The sequence below is a fragment of the Montipora foliosa genome, chromosome 9 (genome assembly GCF_036669935.1).
Source record: "Montipora foliosa isolate CH-2021 chromosome 9, ASM3666993v2, whole genome shotgun sequence".
Lineage (NCBI taxonomy): Eukaryota > Metazoa > Cnidaria > Anthozoa > Scleractinia > Acroporidae > Montipora > Montipora foliosa.
In genome coordinates this window covers 47,768,964-47,773,963 of record NC_090877.1, presented here as the reverse complement: position 1 = coordinate 47,773,963, position 5,000 = coordinate 47,768,964, and the positions used below count along the sequence as shown (strand labels likewise).

At 39.0% G+C, this 5,000-nt stretch overlaps 1 long non-coding RNA gene across 1 annotated transcript in view; it reads left to right on the top strand.

Annotated features, from left to right (window-relative positions):
* LOC137970935 (uncharacterized) overlaps positions 1 to 2,440 on the top strand; it is an 8,478-nt gene extending 6,038 nt beyond the window's left edge. Inside the window, exon 4 of the long non-coding RNA XR_011116896.1 lies at positions 2,362 to 2,440. This is a non-coding gene — a long non-coding RNA (uncharacterized lncRNA). The remainder of the gene's footprint in view (positions 1 to 2,361) is intronic.
* Positions 2,441 to 5,000: the final 2,560 nt, after the last annotated feature.

Here is a 5,000-nt window from a genome sequence, read left to right as displayed (position 1 = left end):
TTTAAAAAGGAAAAAGCAAAACACTCTAGACAGATTTCGGAGGTCTTCCGCCCAATTTTCAAGGCAATGAAACTCACAGGGGGATTCTTTGGAGAAACTTCGACTTTAATGGGTGTTGCTCGTCCAAGAAACCTTTGCATTTCGTTTTACCACTGCTTATAATATTCGTATCAGGGCAATGGTTGCTTGCTTTGATAGGAGTAACAAGTCATTTTTGCGAACGATTTTCGTCCATGACCACCCCCCTTCGTCTTTTTATTAGTTAACACCATTTGGTATATTCAGTGCACCTGCAGCTCCACCGTTTGTCTGTTGACGCTTCCTCTGCGAATTCATAACAAGCAATCTCGATTTGCTCAGTTCACAGCCAGCTTTCTCAATACAGCAACTAACCTTGAGGGTCTGAACCAAAAGGCATTGATGGGTTTGACAATTGCAATCTTGATGTCAGTCATTAATTCAGTTGTCATTGGACTTCTCTCCTTCAAAAACAGTGGCGTAATTTTCATTTTTAAACCATGAAACAGACATTTGGCAATCATAATTATAGAAATTTTTTTCCGGATCTTTAATTCATTTACTTGGAATTTTCCAATTTTGGTGTTTCGTGTGCGGACTTGCTTACTCTTGGGAAAAATGTTTGAAGACCTAAAGAAGAAAATTCCTTTCTTCAGTATCGCACGTTTACGTCATGGCTAATGGAGTTTTCTCTCCACTTACGTTAGTTATCATTTCATTGGATATACCGCTGATGTGTATCAATGTTTATCAGCTGATCAAGAGCACAAAGTATTGGTCCAAGGAAACCGATGTGATTGTTGTCATAACCTATCTCTACTGGTGTTTTTGAACATCCTGTTTGATTGCTGTGTTGTGTAGTTTTGGTAATAAGGTGAATAAAAAGGTCAGTTACTGCAAACGTCTTCAGTTTTTGAATCAGGTGCTAAATATAAAGGACAACACAAAGGTTGCGTACCCATTCCCTTTCGCTCTACTCTGTTCAATACTTCCTCGCCTTATAATTAAGCACAATTTGTTAATTAAACTCTTCCGCTTATATAGCGGCGCACAAGTGTTCTTTTTAGTTGGACAAATGAAAATTAAATAAATCAAATCAAATTAAAGCGGATCAAGTCGTATATATGCTACTTTTTTTATGAGAAGGGCCCGGAAAGCTCTCGGAGCAGAGAAGAGAACCAAATCCAGACTCAATCATGCAACATCATGTTTGACAGTGAGACCTGAACTCGAACTCGAGTCCGGATCGGACTGGTGGAAAGCGAAAGCTCTCTCCAATGCGCCAGTCCTAACTCACATATGAGCGGAAGTCCTTGTTGGCTAAGCGCATCAATCATTTGGTCTTCGATTCGAGCAACTGAATCTTCCGAAGTTGATTTTGTCGTCAATCAAGAAGACCGAATCGTAAAACCAATCCCTAAGCAGGTTCTGCTCAAGGCAAGGAACATTTATTGGTCAATCACTAAACAAAAACAGAACCAATGAGAACTTAAATCGTGTATCTTTAGCCGGTGCGAATGACGGCGTGAAAACCCATGCGAAAAATTAAGCCATCTGTATTATTTTTGGCTTTGATTGGTTAAGAAATGGCGGGAGTCTTTAGGACCAACCGCGGAGCAACGCAACGCAACAGAAGGACGTAATCGTGAGATTACATTCGATTCCACAACAGTGAATTAGAAAATTCACTCTTGAATTCAATCAAAGAAACGAAAACAACAAAAGCGACGGTCCATAACATAGTATTAAAAGAGTAATAAATATTTAACTCTAAATAGTCTGAATAGTCCTTAGTAAGTTAAATGTTTATGATTATAATTTTTTGGCCGTGGCTGATCTCTTGGTGACCGATCTATTGCAACTCTCTACCTGAAGGAGGAGGAAGGTATTGGCCATTCCATAGTTTGTCTCTTGATGGCACTGGCTTGATGCAGTTGAGCGTTGCCCTTTGGCCATTTGTCGCAATTTTTTGTGAGGTGGCCTTTGCGCAATCCGGTCATATAGCTCTCTCTAGAATGATTAACGACACATATGAGAAAGGTGAAGTGTTACTGAGGCTCATTGTGTTTTAGCTACGGTGCACTGACGAGGGCCAACAAGTCCGAAACAGCTGTCTGCGTCTGCTTTCTAGTTTGAGCGCTGATCATGCTAGCTGGTTTTGCCAACCGTAGTTCAATTTGAAGAGAATGCCTTCGTGAACGTTGTTTGATCTGTCCGAACAGTGGTGTGTTGATCCAACGTAATGCATAGATCGTTGCACGGCATTGCAGTCTTTTGTGGTCAATGTAAGAGTAACACTTTTAAGGCGTATATACTGACAAACTTATTTTTGTACCTAAACAGGCGTACAGTGTTTACGAAATACATTGTATTGCGACAGTGTCATGTGTCCCATGATTGGGGTATTCAAGAAAATTTTGAGGTAAGTATAATTCTTGTTATTAAATTCTCAACCTCGGATAATGTATTTCTCGCGCTCTGAATGGTTTATTTAATCTCGGTTATCAGCTCATATACCTTAGTTTGACAAATGATTGCAAATGATTGCGCTAAGCTTTGCTAAGCTAAAATTATTATCGCCGGAAAGCGAAATTTCTCTCTCAATAAAACAAAAAAAACCCCGTTTTTTTGGAAAATTTTGCATACTAAATACACTGAATATTTAAAGATATATGAATTGAAAAGAAAAGCCGCTGTACAAAATGCGGCCCTGGATTTTCTTTTGAAACCAGTTAACTCAGTGTACGGATAAAATCAGGTAGCGCATTCCGCAATTTATCTGATACGTAAGAAAAAAGAACTAAGACCTTAAATGGTTGTTCTAGGTTTATTGAGGGACAGAATGTAATTTCCGCGAAGATCATAGAAGACTGGAGAGAAAACTTATTTTTCATGTCAGTACGGTAGCAGGAAAATCTTTTAGAAAACAGGCTTTTACACAGTAATAGGAGGAAGTTTTGAATGCGCGCATTGCATAGAGATGTAGAGTTTGAGAACAGGTAATCTGCAAATATAAATCAGTAATTATACCGTACCTTTGACAAGACTCTTTTTGTCCTATCTATATTCCGCACACGCTATTGAAGTACCTCTAAAAAGAAAGATTCATGCAGTTTGATTTCTAATAATATATGCAACAAAAAGTGATCTACCCTATACTTTTCATACTGAACTTGCATTGTTTAACAATTATTCCACGTGGGCGAGTTGGATATGAGAGGATAGATAGCCAACGAGGCGCGTAGCGCTATAACCAGTCTCATATCCAACAAGCGCGAATGGAATAATTGTTTTATTAAAAACGCCCCCAAAATAGACAAATCTTCCTGACATAATTATGTAAGAAGAAACTGGATTGTGTAAATTGTCTCAACACAGATTCTTAAATGGCCAAAATACGTTTTCAAGTTGTTATAACTTGAAATATTTTCATGCCATACTTTGTGGCTTTCTTTGTGCACTCTGGTGTTGCGTTTTGTAACAGTTCATGAAAGGACTTCTTTTTCATTTAACTCCGGTGCGAAGCGATTTTCGCACCGGCCGCCATTGTTTGGCTTTATTGCTGACGCATTCCTTGACCATACTTATTAGGTAGAGCAGGTGTATGAACTGATAGCCTCTGTCCTGCGAGCCAATGAAAATGCTGGAAATCTGATAACCGTAATTCAGTTTTTAATAAAGCGTATGATTAAATTTTCAATCTCGGATACACCCTGCTAGCAGAGCCTTTGTTTTGCTTGCTTGATTTTGGCGTTCTCGAGAAAGGCTCTGCATAAATCGATCGAGTAAGATTTTTATTGAATATACGCTGCATGTTGCCAGGATACAGTCTCAAACTCAAGCCTAATATGCCAGATCTCGCCGCCATCTTGGTTTTTCATGGTACAGCGGGCTCAATTATAACCATCGGTTTTGTCACTAAACGGATGCTCGCACGAGAAAAACCGGTTTGAAAACAAGATTGACTAGTCCAGAAGTTCGGGCTGCTGCGGCTTCAAAGAGTTGACGCGATTCGGGCAGAGCCTCCTTTTCTCCTCCTCAGTAAAGAAAAACACAAAAGGAGGCTCTGCTCGCAGGGTGCCTCGGATATTGCATTTCTAGGTTTCTGATTGGCTCACTCAATCTCGATTATCAGCGCAACAATTATCTATGAGATCTAAAAAAAAAATCTAAGTTACCGACTTTTGCCCGCAGTTAGCGAGGGCTATTCATACAACGTAATACTGATTTATATGGAAACTGATGGCGTCTTTCGTTTTGTAAAAACCGCGACAACATCCTGTCGTTCGGGGGGTAAAACAGTTCACAAAATTTAAGAAAACAATTATTCCATTCGCACTTATTGGATATGACATGATAGCCATCTCTGCGATATGCCCCTTGTTGGCTATTTACCACTTCATATCCAAAGCGCGCTCATGGAATAATTTTAATTAACCTTCATAAATTACGCGAAAATACTACCCTTTTACACAGTATATTGCAGTACTAGATTTAATAGCACTTACAATACAGAACTAAAGTTACTAACATTATAAGTTTCTTTGTTACTAGCGATACTGAAAACTGAGGAAACACTATGTACACACAATACTGACGAAAACACTACGAAAGACGCTGAAACAGCAAACGTCACAAAACACTATTTAAAGTCATCACCTTTTTCTGTTTGAGAGAGAAGGAGATAGGCTAGGAGACAAGAACATAATATTAACAAGCAAGTAACAGTGACTGTAAGTACACTTGTCACAGTAACAGTTGTTGTACGATGTGTGTAAAAATCAATAACTTACAATTATTGGTACTTTCTCAGCTGATGCTATTGCTGGCCCATGTGCAAGGGGAGAATATTGGTTTAACCGTGGGAGGAATTGGGGCGATTAACAAATCCTTCTTTGTTGCGGTTAGTTAAACAATTGTTCAATGTGCGATAAACAAATAAAAAATAAGTATCCCGGAGACCGTGATTCTTTCTGCGCAGT